Source organism: Felis catus, chromosome A2 (genome assembly GCF_018350175.1).
Source record: "Felis catus isolate Fca126 chromosome A2, F.catus_Fca126_mat1.0, whole genome shotgun sequence".
Taxonomy (NCBI): Eukaryota; Metazoa; Chordata; class Mammalia; order Carnivora; family Felidae; genus Felis; species Felis catus.
In genome coordinates this window covers 119,711,012-119,725,789 of record NC_058369.1, presented here as the reverse complement: position 1 = coordinate 119,725,789, position 14,778 = coordinate 119,711,012, and the positions used below count along the sequence as shown (strand labels likewise).

General features: G+C 46.4%; 1 protein-coding gene and 1 long non-coding RNA gene across 2 annotated transcripts in view; one reads left to right on the top strand and one right to left on the bottom strand.

Annotated features, from left to right (window-relative positions):
• The window catches only part of JAZF1 (JAZF zinc finger 1), a 351,615-nt gene that overhangs the window by 170,981 nt on the left and 165,856 nt on the right, over positions 1 to 14,778 (top strand). The gene's annotated exons all lie outside the window — the stretch shown is intronic.
• LOC123383917 lies at positions 5,099 to 12,848 on the bottom strand. Its single transcript, XR_006594309.1, has 3 exons — positions 12,640 to 12,848; positions 10,645 to 10,748; positions 5,099 to 5,975 (listed from the first exon to the last, which is right to left on the bottom strand). It is a non-coding gene; the product is annotated as an uncharacterized LOC123383917 (long non-coding RNA).

Below are 14,778 nucleotides of genomic sequence, written 5' to 3'. Positions count from 1 at the left end.
ATGAAAAAGCTAGGTGGTGTTGAGTCAGGCAACACCTGGGGAGCACAGAAAAGGCACGAGCTGGTCAGGTGCCTCCGCCCAGTGCTCAGTAACCTCCGTTTCCCCCGCCTAGCCCCGCCCCCCAACTCCTGGCCTTGACCATCATGCGCCCACCGTGCTCGCACACACTCCTGCTTTTGCGGCCATCTCCCTGCACCTGCTGCTCCCTCCAGCTGCTAACAACGATCATTATCATCTGTGTGTCCTTAGTGTGTGCGGAGCCATCACTTGGCACGTTACTGCGTTCTCTCCTCAGAACTATAGTATGAAAGGAGTTAGTGTCTCTGCTTTTCAGATGCGGAAAATAAGGTTTTGAGAGCTTGGGTAACATGCTCAGATGTGTAGTTAGGAAGTAACGGGCCTAGGAATTGAGTCCTTTCGTTTCTGAATCCCCAGGCCCGTGACTTTAACCACTCTGCTGTAAATGCCTTTATGCCCGTCTTTATTTGCACCAAGCTCTCATCCGAAAACACAGACACTGCACAGAAGCCTTTCCTGGCGTCTCCCACACCAGAACTCTCCCGGCCCATGCTGGCCTTTCTCCACGTCTCCTTTGCTTTTTTTTGGTACCGGGACCCACATCTGCCTCCTCTTGGGCCGTGTGCTCTCTGAGAACCCCCAAGTGCTTTGAAGGCAGCTAGACGCTCAATACAACGTGGGATTCTGCAGGACGGAGGGATCTGGGCATGCATCCGTGACCGGGTTGCTCCTTGGGTATGGTTGCAAAGAGAAATTTAATTTTGAAATTCCGAAGAACCAGGTTATTTTTCTGTTTCCTTCCTTCCTCTCTTAGATCTCATTGGGGAAGGGGGGGGGGGGAGGGGGGTTGGTATTTGAAAGCTCCAGCTGCCATTTTCATTTCACTTTTAAAACAACCGCTAATGGGGCGCCTGGGTGGCGCAGTCGGTTAAGCGTCCGACTTCGGCCAGGTCACGATCTCGCGGTCCGGGAGTTCGAGCCCCGCGTCGGGCTCTGGGCTGATGGCTCGGAGCCTGGGGCCTGTTTCCGATTCTGTGTCTCCCTCTCTCTCTGCCCCTCCCCTGTTCACGCTCTGTCTCTCTCTGTCCCCAAAATAAATAAACGTTGAAAATAAATAAATAAAACAACCGCTAAGTTTTAGGAACTCTCCTACCCGAAATCTCAGGTGCCAGATAAGAAGAACTGCTCAGCCAAGAGTTGCACGTGCTTGAAAACAGTGACATTTATGAGAAATACCAGCACTGACCCAGTCGGAGCCCAAATGCCAATGTCTCCAGCATACGTGTTCCTTGATACTTGAGCAGCCACCTTTCCTCACTTCTGTTTCCATGGTGTGAAAACAGCGAGCCTGTGCTTGAAACAACATGTGAAGTTTTTTAAATGCTGCAAAATGGACAGATGGTAGTCATATTAATATGCAGGGCCGTTTTGCTTTGGGGCCACCTAAGTGTCATGATATTTGCAGCCACAAGATGTCAGTATGGTATCAGTCCTGAGTGTCAGAATGCCTACTGGGCTTCCCTCAGTTTATAAATCATAACAGGAAGACACAGTCAAGGCCCTGGGATTGCCTCACCCCTTTCTTTCTGCTGCAGTATTAGCCCACATACTGCCTTTCCTATTAATTTTCCCTGTGCAATTTTCCATTGGCTCACACCTCATCAGGAGGCTTTTCTTAGCCCTCTCTCTAAATTTAAATACTTTCCTAACTCCTACTTAGGTCACAAATAAGCTCAGGAATCCCCCGCCTTCCCCCCCCCCCCCACTCTGGGGTTCTCAGCGCTTGAAAAAATGTGCAGAAGGATGTAGGGGACAGCGCAGTTTTGTCTCTCATCCGAGGGGGGGGCGGTTTAAGTAGTTCAGGATGGGAAAAAAAAATAGTGTCTCTAGCAATTGTACCGTTGGGGGTGGGTTTCTCTCTTCTCCCCTCCTTCTCTTTCTGCAAAAGCTTAACCTAGAGAGAAAAACGTTAGGAGCTTGTGTAAACGAAACAAGGGAAGCTGGTGCTCAGGGAAGAACACACATGCTGAGGCCCTGGTGTGCTTCTTTAATCCTCACCGCGAGGTAGGAGGTCTGTTCGCCCCTTTTTTTCTAATGAGGAAAGATGGACTTCTCTTTCCCGTAGCCCGTTACCTAGTAACTCGTAAACTGGTGGCACCACCTGGATTTGGACCTGGGTCTGGTTGTCCCCAGAGCCTGTGCCCACCGACAGGCTGATAACATTACCCTTGCTCAACGGGGTGTATCTTTAAAAAAAAAAAAAAAAAAATCGAGGCGGAGCCTTAAGAATCCCCTGCGTGCCCTGGACAGCAAATATGTGAAGCCCCGGCCACACGGAAGATACAATGTTGTGAAGAATACAAAGACCCCATTAAATCTGTTTTCTGCTCTCAAGAAGCAAATTAGGTCAAGGAAGGAGACAGGAAAGGGCATGTATACACAGGTCGATAGAAAACAATCAGAGGGCAGTGACATTTCCTTGTAATAGTGGAGGGATGGGAAAGCAGAAGGTGAGCTCCAGTGCAGGGCGAGCTCCGGTCCAGGGCGAGCGCCAGCCCTTCCGCGGGCTCTTTATTAGCTCAGCCTTAAATAAATCTGCTAAATGAAAAGAGCGTTGCTAAGGTGGCCTCTACCCTGACATTCTGTGGTTCTAAAATGGAATAGGAGAAGGGGGACATAATCCAAGCCGGTAGAGGTTGTCACCCATGCATGGCTTTGTAAACCAGACACGGTAAGATTATGCTTAATCCTCTCTTTAGGTGGTCTGGTGCAGGGAGGACAGGTGAGAGCAAGACAGGAGGGCCGGCATGGTATGGCCGGACCGGCTCCAGTTTCCCAGTCCATGGCTTAGATGTGCAGGAGAGCAGATCTGAAGCTTCTGGAAAGATTTGGTAGGGGAAATAGCAGAGCGCTTCTGGAATATAACTTTAGAAGTACTGTGTCAGTGTGAAGAGCTTGGCGAGGGTAAACAGAGGAGCCACAAGGATGACTGAACATTTGAAAAATAAGACCTGAGAGGAGAGGTTAGAGAAACAGGGGTTATGTAACCTGGAGCTCCTCAGAGGTGACTTTGGCAGGCTTCTTCGAGAACAGGACTCTCAGTATCTCGGTACAGGGAGCCGTCACTGACCCTGTTTGTCCATATCGAGTGAGGACAGACTCCGGCCAAGCCATGAAAATTTTAGATTTGATCCGCGGAAAAGTCTTCCCTGGGTGGCAGCTGGGAAACATGGACGACATCGTGGAGAGAAGTTTATAGAATTTTCTTTTCTTCCTTTCTTTAAAAAAAAAAAAAAAAAAAAAAAAACAGAATACAGTAGGCCCTTTTTCTAATTATCTGGCTGGAGGATAGGCGTAGCCTGTCACTATAGAATATTTTGTATCTCCTACTGTGAATGTTTGGCCTGAGGGGGACTTGACTGGCCCAGAGAATATGAGGTTTCATGCAGTGCTGAATCGCGGGGCGCCTGGGTGGCTCAGTGGTTAAGCATCTGACTTCGGCTCAGGTCATGATATCACAGTTGGTGAGTCTGAGCCCCGCTTTGGGTAAAACATGAGACCTGGGTGAGCCCTGCTTCTCTCGGCCCCATGTGGGATCGATTCCTGCCCCCCTCTCTTCACCCCTTGCTCACTTGCGCCCTCTCTCTCTCAACAAAAAAATACAGATCTACACATAGATATACTGTTTATAATAATGGTTTCTGGAGAGGATGGCCATAGAAATTTTTCTGATCTGCAAACACTTTGGGCAATGAAAGGGGATGCTATTAATAAAATGACATTGTCCCCAGCAAACAGTAACACATGGTCACCCTGATTCTGAGGATATCTTGTTAGAGTAATTTTCTTAACATACAAATCTCACGTTGTCTCCTGCTTCTGTGGCTTCCCATGGCACTTACGGTAAAACCCACACTGTGTTCAGTGTGCCACAAGGGCCTGTGTGAGCTGGCTCCCGCCCCTCTCTGGGCCCTGACCCTGCGCTCAGTTCCTTGAGCACGCTTAGCACACGCCCACCTCCAGGCCTTTGCCCGTGCTGTGCCCTCCACCGGGAGCCTCGCTCTCCCCGTCCCTTTGCCTGGCCGGCTCCTTGTCATCCGTCCCCTTTCTCCAGACCACCTTCCCGACCTCTTTGCTGTCGCTCTCCTCATCCCCCAACCTGCTCCCTTCAAAGAAATGGCCACACGTTGACATTCTTCCCTATTGGTTATCTTTGGCTGTCTTCCACCAAAACGTACACACCATGAGGGCAGGAATCACATCTGGCCAATTCACTGGTGACACGTCAGCGCCGCACTCAGGCGCCCAGGAAGGGGGGAAGGAGTGTGCCTCATCCGTGCGGCCCCCGTGACTCACCACGCGTGACCCCACCGGGACCGATTAATCTCCTGACTTTTCCTTCGCAGCCAGAAGTGGTAAGGTTCGAGAATAGGAATCGGCTCCTTTATAGAAATTCTCTCATTCAGCCGAATTGGCCGCACATTTAGAGTAGCCAGCCCTGGGCTCACAGACGCCCCAAATAGCCCCTGTCCTTCTCGAACGTGGAGTACCTAGCTGGGGCGGCAACACAGAACCGTCAACCAGCTTAAGTAATGGTATATTTGAAGTGCCAGTTAAGAGATCAGAACTGTCCTTCCAGCTTCCCAACCTCCGTTCTAGGTTTCTTCCTGACGTCGTACGCGTAGTTGTGTGTACTCCCTTATTCCCTCATTGGCGTTTTTCCTTCCCAGAATGTGGGCTCCACCCTGAAGGGATTTTCAGGACCCGGCACATAGTAGGTGTTCAATAAATATTTTGTAGCGAAAGAATGAATGGGGTGAAAGAAAGCAGAGAAACCCTGGCTGCATTTAGGACTTTAATGGGCCCTTTCGGGCTAGGTTGGATCTGACTCCACTGTGGGGTAGAGGGAGAACAGCTCAGAGTGGGATAATGGCACAGGTGAGGGGAAAGAGGAGCCAGTAGGTACAAGATGCCGACTTGTGCGGGGTAGAGAACAAACCGGTAAGTTTTCAGTTTTATTTATTGAACTCCCAAATGATGTTCCTTGCCCTCCCCCCGCCCCCCCCCCCCCCGCCCCATCCTCACTCATTTGGTCTGGGCGAGGCCCAAGGCAGAGGTGTCGGGGGAAGGCTGGCCGCCACACACACATTCCTTGGTTTTGGCGCTGGAACAGCCGAGCGAAAATAGCCAGCCTCGGGAACATGTGGGCAGCCGGGAACGTCCGCGATTCCAGGGATTAGAATGCAGTGTACCGGCTCTGCCCAGGCCTCTCGGCCCCCTTTCCCCTGCATTCCCATCCTGGCGGGTTCACCACCTGTTTCTAACTCCTTCGGAGGTTGGAAAAGATGAGAACCAGTAGGTTACTTAATTTCTGCAACATCAGGAGTTCTGGCCTGGCATGGAATCATTCCTCAGTTAGAGAGGCCCCTGGGGCAAGGGAAATGGGTTTTACCCCTGACCAGATGCAGTCCGGTGTGAAGCAAAGAAGCTTGGTCTGAAGGCACAGGTGGCCCTCTGCCATCACAATGCCTTGAAATTCCACCACTCAGTCCACCCCCGTGGGCTCAGGGCTCTCCCCTGCCCTCGCTAAACCGCCACTGCTGTTGGATCCTAAGTAGCATCCTAAGGCAGCCCTCAGCTAATAGTTGAAGGCATCTAGCTGGACATCGGGTCCAAGAGAATGTGAGTATGACAGAATTTGGAAGAAGGGCGGTCGGTGGGAGAGGCCAGGCAGAGACCGGAGCGGGGGCAGCACCCGGGACCAAGTTCACGTCCTCCACGGTTTTCCTCCAGGGATAATCCTGAGGTGTGTGGCGGGTGGTGTCCCCTCCGTGGTGACAGAGCCAGCGGTCCGCAGGGACTCAGTCTGAAAGGATCCGAGGCGGCTGTCGGTGAGAGCGTGTGTTTCAGGCCTGCTTCCCGCACAGCGGTTTGTCTAAACAAACAGCAGTCCTTTTCTGGGGGAGAAGGGAGCGTGTGCACATGTAATTTGTACGGTGGCCAGTTGCAAGATATTTTAAATTATGGAATATTTAAAATATTTAAATTTTTAATATTTATTAAATTTTTTATTTAAATTTATTTAATTTTTATTTATAAATTTATAAATTTATATTATTTATAAATAAATTTATAAGTTATATAATATTTACAAAATATTATATAATATTTTATATAATATTTACAAAATATTATATAAAATTCTATAAATGAAATCTATAAATTTATTTAATATTTATCAAATTTTAATATTTAAATTTTAAATTTAAAATATTTAAATTATGAAATATTTAAAATATTTCAAAAATATTTTAAACAAATAGAAAATAATGCAGACACCCACCTGTGTATCTTGCGAATGTCTCGCTCAGGACAGCAGCCCCTAATTTGTTTAAACAGCAACCTTTTATTTTAGAATAGTTGTGGATTTTTTTTTTTTTTTCCAAGATACAGCACACAAGAGCAGGGGAGGGGCAGGGAGAAAGAGAGAATCCAAGCACGTTCCATGCTTAGCTCAGAGCCCAACGCGGGGCTTGATCCCACAACCCTGGGATCGGGACCTGAGCTGAAATCAAGAGTCAGACACTCAACCGACTGAGCCACCCAGGCGCCCCAGAATAGTTTTAGATTTACAGACAAATTACAGACGGTATAGAATTCTATATTCCCACACCCAGGATTCCCATATTACTAATATCTCACAATGCTGTGTAGTATATTTTGTCACAATGATGAACCAAATTGATGACTAACTGAAGTGCATACTTTATTCATTTTTGTCCCTTTTCTGTGCCAGCATCCCACATTACGGTTGGTCACTACGTCACGTCATAGAGCCACGATGTTGCTGTGGCCGTATATACATGTAATGTTTTATAGTCATCGCGTGGGAGAGCCCTCCCTCTTTATGCTTCCTTTTGACAGAGGTCATGTTCAGAAGCCAGAGTTTCCTGTTTACTCATGCTCTAGAACTCCTCACAGATCAACCCTTTCACGACCCACACATATTGGGTTTTCTGACCCCTGGATCCATGACCACTAGCTAGGATCCATATCTGATAACTAGATATGGAGGGAGAAGCCCTGGTGGGCTAGGGTCACAGTTCCCTTTGTGTCTCTGTTCTGTGGCTCCTATGACTGGAGAGCGGTGGTAAGGGCTGGCGATAATACCTCCTTCCCATTTCTGGGAACCAGTAACCAGTGCGGTTGTGGGAAAACCTAATGCACTGGGCATTTTCTTTATTCCTTACCTTTGTCTCTTAAGAAAGAAATTTCTGAACTGAGAGTAGTTGGAGAGAGAGAGAGAGAGAGAGAGTGTTTTAAGTAATTCTAGTACAGCATCTATTTGGGTGGCTATTAGAAGCTTTGGATTTTAAACCACTGTATTTTTACAGCTGTAGAATCTAGTGCTTGAGTTGATTTAACAAGCAGCCGTGGGTTTGTCTCCTGGCCTAAGCCTGCCACTGGTGCTCTGGGAAAACTTGATCTTGGGCCTATTTCTAGGAAAGTGTTCTGTAATTTTTTATTTAAATGCTGATGGGTTTATATTGTTCTTGCTGGCTACGCCTTGATTCTGAATGGCAGTGAGCACGTGACAGATGATTCAGACGCTCACGCCTTGAAAATTAAAGCTTGGCCGTTGAATTGGAAGTCCAGAGGGGCGGTTTCCTGGGCCCTGGCCTGTGGCTAGCCATCGGATAGGCTTACAGACCTGCGCCGTCCCTCCACTGTCCTTGGCCACACGATCAGATGCCTGCAACCCGGGTTGTCACGTGTTCCTGTGGGTCCCCGGAGGTTACTAGGCTGCTTTGGTGGTTTTCCGTGCAGTGGTTCTAGAGGTGGGATCCTGAGACCGGCAGCATCTATGCCACCTGGGAGCCCTTAGAAATGCCGATTCTCAGGCCCCAGCCCAAAGCTCCAGGATCAGAAAAGCCCTGGGAGTGGAGCCCAGCAGTCTGAGTTGTCCCAGGGCCCTCCCCTTGATCCGACGCAGACTAGAGTGTGCAAAGTTCTGTTACTGGAGAACCCCGTGCTAAATGCCCCTCCTGTCTTTACCCCCACTTTTCTTTTCCAGTCATTGGGCAACCACCTTTTTATTTATCTAATTAATGTGCAGTGAGCAGGCTCTTCGCTGGGTGCCATGGTTGGCCTGCCTGGGGTGGAGGAATCCAGGGTGAACGAGCCACAGTGCCTGTCCCTGCGGAGCTGGACCACAGGCGTGGTTCGCAGCCCTGGCTGCATATTAGAATCACCCGAGGAGCTTTTAAAAAGCCAGGTGCCTTCACTTAGTGGGTCTTTCATCCCGGATCAATTAAATCGGAAGCTCTGGGCAATAGCCAGGTGTAGACTACATTATAAAACTCCCCCAGCGAGAAACGCCGGCCCTGTGGGAGAGAACGCCAGTCAGGCGGTTTCACGCAAGATGGTGAGTGTGAGTGTGAGGGTGGTGGTCACCAGAGGGTGAAGCGGGAGCAAATGGAGGGGTCACTCTCCCCGAGGACTGAGCTGGGGGGTAATAAGTCTGTGCAAAGCGTTTCTGAAAGTCTTCTTTAAAGGAAAGCTGAAAGAAAGGCAAAACCGTGGTTTCACTATGGATCCACGAGTGATTTCAAAACGAGTTGGTGGAGGAGAGCCTCAGGAGACAGGCTTCCTTCTACAGTGTTCATCCCCCCGTATACGGCTCAGTTCTTAATGACCGTGGACTCCAAGGGGGCCTGCGAGGCCACGCCCGAGGTGGATGGCATGGCCTGTCATCCCTCATTCCTTCAGTGGAAATGCCTCTTCAGACTTGGCTTGAAGACCACCTGGACCCCTAGAGCCCACACTTGTGTTTTTAAGAGGAAGCAGCTCAGGGATAGAACCCACGTCCTTCATTGGTCTTCAGCGGCCATCCTATCAACAACACAGTTCTTCCCAAGAATTCTGGCCTTTTTTTCCTCGCTTTTGCTTGAGAGACTTTTTTTTTTTTTTTTTTTTAGAGAAGTAGAGGGGATGTTTGTATAATAATTCCTTATTCATGAGTCTCTCCTTTTTTGATTCAGAAGGTCAGGTGGGGAGATTTAATGTGAAATATTAGCTGTCTTTACCAATTGCTATACCCTGTTACCATGCTGTATGCCAGAAATAGAAGCGACCTGTTTTCAACGACAGATCAAAATTTAGTGCTCTGTTGATGGTCCAGAATGAAGATTTTTGGACACAGCGAATGAAATACATACCAGCGCATTTCTGGTTGTGATTTAGCTGACCAAGTCGTTCAGTTATAATTATATTATTTTTACTCCTGGAGATCATTACTCTGAATGAAAAATGCTTCAGCGTCCAGACGATTAAGACGTGGACGGTGAACATTATTTAAAACAAAATTATTATTTTTTTCTTTCTGGACTGTTAAACAGCTTTATGAGCATGTGAAGGCTGGAATACGGTTGTTAGCATTTAAAATTAAAGGAAAACCTGGAAACGTTGTTTTGGTTTCAAAAATAAACTTGATTGTCAGTTACTGTATGCTGTTTTCCAGGTTCTATCTCATCTCATCTCTTAAGCCCCTGATAATGTAATGGGGAGACACGTCTAGTAAATATACAGTCGACATAAATCTGAGGACATGAATATTATAAAAGGGCATTGAGGAGAAGGGTTGTGGGGAACAGGCTGGAAGGCGTTTGTGTATCCTTTTTTATGAGGGACAATGCTCCTTGGGATTGAAGTATCTTTTAATAGTAAGTGTAGGTTTGATCTGATCTCTGGATCACTGTGTTGTTGTTTGTTGCAAATATTTCCCTGGGCTGTGATTACCAAGGTGTTAGAAGAGCTTAAAATGTCCTCTAACCCTCAGGTTTAAAAGGCTCATTGTTTATAAGGGACAAAGATGATGTAAACACCCAACAAACTGAATAGTGTTCTCATTATGATCCTTGCCTGCCTGCCTGTCACATAAGAAAACAGAGGCTGACGTTTGTTGTGTTTAGAAATCCTCGAATGAATAAACATTTTAAAGAGACCAAGTAGATGAATGCTACCTCCTCTTTAATCACACCTTTTCATGCAATAAAGTGATTAAATTATTCTGTTGGGCAATGCATTTTAGAACCCGAAAGTTAAAACCTAGACTTCATTAGGACTCGTTGAACTAAATCTGAAATGTAAACTTTCGGGAGGCTCTAACTGAATAGATTTAACCTATATTTATGGAAAGGAGAAATCTCTGGGTGATTCTTTTTTTTTTTTTTTTTCTCTTCAAGGACCTTTCTTAAACTCTGCAGGTCTCTTGTCTGTTGACTTGATTAATGAATATTTTGCTCACTAAAATTGGCCATTAATTATTTCCTTGGGTTGCAGCAATAATTACATCTTTCAAGTAAAATCTAATTAGCATAATAAGCAGAAAACACCCTGCCAGGTGATGGGGGATTGTGGGAGCTAGTTCGTCACCGCCAGAGATAGCCGGTTCACCGCACGGTAAGCAGTGGTCATGAGCCAGCTCCCAGCAGTTACATTCAGCAGAAATAGACTAGCGCACCCCAGAATGGGAATTTAGGTGAAGTAACTCTGTAGACACCATTGTTAGAAAATACTGCCTTGTGATATACAAGCGTGATGCTATTAAATAATTAATCCTGTTACCTTTCGTTCATTTGTTGATCTTTTCAGTCATCGGTTCTTGCCAGCCTCCTGGCTAAGTGCTGGGCACAAAGAGAAACCGGGTGCAGGCTCTGAAGACGACCAGTCTGTGGGGAACGTAAACATTTGAAAGTGTAATTCATCCTTTGACTAGACGTGTGTGCTGAGGCGAACTCTACCAGGTGGTTTCCCAGAATGCTTTGGAGGGAAAGTACCTTTGTGGTAGGCTTTGGGGGATGAGTCTAAGGATGACAGCAGAAGTGGGGAGGAGGTGTTTGAAGTAGAGGAGTAGGCCTGTGTGACAAAGTCTTACCAGCAGGCTCCTTCTCTCTCCTTTCACCCTCTAATCTCTTACTGGGGCTTCCCACTGGCGACCCCGACCAGAGGGCAGAGAGTCTGGGGGGACCAGCTCAGGGCACAGAACGGGGCAGAGAAGGGCAGGCAGTGGATCTGGAGAGGTAAACAGGGTAACCCGAACAGCAGGGGTGGGGCGTGAACAAGGTGCCTACAGAGACCGGGCAGGAGTTGGGAGTTGCTAGAGGGTAGGGTGCATAAACTAAGGAAGAGCAGTTTGGAGCCAAATTGTGAACGATCCTCTCTATATTTTAACTAAGTCTTTTATCCCACAAGCAGTAAAGAGCCACGTGGAGGGGCGGGCTTAAGGCATGATATTGATTCGTAATTTAGCAAGATTAACATTTTCGTAATTACCATTTGGCGCCCATCAGTGGATCCTAAAAGCAATTTAATGGATTGTCCCAACATTTTAAAAGAAGTATTATCCGTGCAGTACATGTTGCGTGCAAATGCAGCGTAGTAAAGTTGCGTGATGTTTTGTGAAACTTTTGTATATTTCTGTGTGGGAGGTGTACTGATTATAATTTAAAATCTATGTCCTACTGTATGTTGCAGTGCAGATATTGAGAAAACCCTGAGCTAGACTGTCGGCTAGAGTGTAGAGGTGGATGAAGGGGAGGAGAGAACGAGGAACAGGCAGCGTGGCTGTAGATTTCAGCAACTAACATATAGTTAAAAAAAAAAAAATACTAGATGTTATCTTGGCATTCCTACTTAAAGCCATTCCTTTTTAAATATCTTTATGATATTGAACCCATATCCAGAGTATTAAACGTCATCTCAGATAAGCCGAGAAAATCCATCAGAGTCTTTCCCTTCCATTTTTTTTTTCTGGAGCCCAGCTGATAGTAATGTTTACCAAATCCCCAAAGTCCCCCGAGCCTCTCTGAGGAATCCGATGTCTTGCAAGTTCCTTTGATAACGCCTATTTTACTTAAGTATTACAGAATCTTGTATTTGGCTTGATGTGCGATAAAATCATTTAAATGTGTCTTGGTTTATAAACTGAAGGGCCTTCCTTTTTATCTGCAGAGCAAGTTAATTGATCACACTGTTTCTAGTTAGTCACAATGGCTTTTAATACGCTCAGCTTGAAAGCTAGCCAGTAAGTTCTCAGTCTCTTCTGAAAAAGACCTGTGGCTCTTTGGAAAAGCAATTGGAGAATTTCCTGACTCTTCCAGGAGAAATTAACACAGGTGCCTATGCACACTCTCTCGAAGCTCCAGGGATGGCCAAGAAAGGAAAATGAAATCTAAGTTCTTTATACAAATGACCATGGTCACTATTTTAACGTATATAGATCAAGCCTTCTCTTCTCCATACAGTATTTGCCAGAGAGACCAGTAAATATGTGGCCGCACTAGGTTATTCCTGCTGGAGAAGAACTCCAGGGCCACTTTGGGTTGGCAGCTAGAGGCCTTGGAGTTTGCGGTAATAGTTAGATTAAAATACAGGATTCTCACCCCAAGACTGTGAGGGTGTGGTGCACTATCATTCTCTCCATTTCACAGCAAACTAAACGCTGTGGGTTAGAAATAATTCGAACTAGGACTAGAATCTGTGTCTTCTGGTTCTAAGACTGTGTTCTTTAAGATCAGGCACCCAGAGGAGGAACTGAATAGGAGATGCGGGTGTACTAACCGCATTGACGCCTACAGGTTCCAGTTTCCATCAAAATTTGCCCCTGTGTTTCATTGCTTCCAAAGCTTGCCACTGCTTTTATGCAGAGCATTTCGTTTCTTTTCGTTTCTTTTCGTTTCTTTTCGTTTCTTTTCGTTTCTTTTCGTTTCTTTTCGTTTCTTTTCGTTTCTTTTCGTTTCTTTTCGTTTCTTTTCGTTTCTTTTCGTTTCTTTTCGTTTCTTTTCGTTTCTTTTCGTTTCTTTTCGTTTCTTTTCGTTTCTTTTCGTTTCTTTTCGTTTCTTTTCGTTTCTTTTCGTTTCTTTTCGTTTCTTTTCGTTCCCTAGAGCTGCAGGCACAGTTTGCTGTGGGATGGGGCGGGGGCGATGAGGGGGAAAGCCGCTTAGCAATTTAATTTGAGAGGACCAGGTGGTGGTCATGGTCAATGGCATGCACTTGGAAGTCAGGCCTGAATCTGAGGCTTCGTCACCTAGTTGTGGGACCGGGATCTTTTCTGAGCCTTGAATTTTCCTTTGGGAAAGGGATGGGGGAGAGATTTCCTTTGCAAAGATCTTACGAGGACTGCGCATTCCGTATTGGTTCATAGTAGGTATGTGCTAACGGTTATGATACCTTTTATTATCAGTTGTTATCGCTACTTAAAAACAGTCGTTCACAGATGTGGTCCACGATGTGCACAGTAAATGCTTTCAGACCTGACTGCCCGAAATAATAGTAACAGCTATGATTTATTAAGTACTTAGCATGTACCAGCCACTGTGCTCTGTGCTGTGTATGACTTATCTCTTATAATCCTTATAATAACCTCATAATGCGTAGAAACTATGAGTCACTGTCTTCCATATCAGACAACTTAAACTTGGGCTGTGAAGCTTGCTCAGATGGCACAGTAAGCAGCAAAACTGTGCCCGTAGCTACCACACGATGGTGCCTGTCTAATGCAAGTAAATCTTAAAAAACCAACCAAACAAACAAATAACAGGAAGTCCACAGTTGCTTCCCAAAAGTCCCTCCACAAAAGCCAAGGAAGCCAGGAGCCATCGGCCAGGTGCCAGGGCCATGCCAGGGCCCCAGATTCACACCATCACGAGATGGATCGGAGTTACACCCCAGCACACCCCCCCCATCATTAGCAAGTAGAATGAAGGGGCCGAGCCTGCATAGAATGGGGAAAAATGAATCCCTGACAACTTCATCACCTTGGTGGCCCATGAGCCTGCGTGCTGCAGTCTGGGCACAGAGGCTGCGGTGTGGGGGATCCCACTGCCAGCCCGCCAGGCAGAGCTCCGCCAATCAGACCAGGTCACTAGGTCCAGATCATCAGCTTTGTCTCCGTGCGTGCGTGTTTGTTTATTTGTTTAAGGACCGATTCAGCTTCCCTGGAGGATGAGAAGTAAAGAGGGTGATTCCTTTTGGCAAATCCTTGCCTTAACTGGCTTCCAAAATGCAAAGCTAATATGCTTGGTTGTGACCTGGGCTTGGATCTGAGGTGAATAATGACAGTGCAGGAAAACCACACTGGTCGGGCCAATCAGAATTATGGGAAAATCTGAGCTGCAAAATACTTCAAGTGATGCAGTCTTATTAATTTTAGGACCACACTGTGAAGAAAATCAATGACCTCCCCCCCCCCCCCCTTCCAAAAAAGGTCCTGGTCAGAAGTCTTACCACAATGCTCTTATGAATAGATGAAAATCACTCACGATTCAAGGATTATTGCTATTTGGTTGGTTGTGATTTGGTTTTAAAAATACTTGAAGATATTAACCTGTCAACATAGTTATTAAGGCTTAACACTTTCTGTATAGAAAGTAAAAGAGGGGAGACCAGAGTCCAAGGAAGTCTGAATTTAAAAGGTTTTACTGGACGTTGGGCTTCTTTATAAAACCTTTGAGTCACTTTCAATAATTCATTGCCAGTTTCACAGTTGCCTTTTTAGTTTGGGGAAAAATGCAAACTGTTTGCTTTAATGACTTTCCCAACCAGTTCTCTAGCCCTTTCCTGATTTCTAAGCCATCTCAGAGTCTATGTTAGTGATTTTCAACCCCAGTGACCTATTAGAATCTTTGGAGATGGGTCCTGGGCATCCAAATTTTTTTAAGCTACCCAGGTGATACTAACATGCAGTTCTGGCTGAGAACC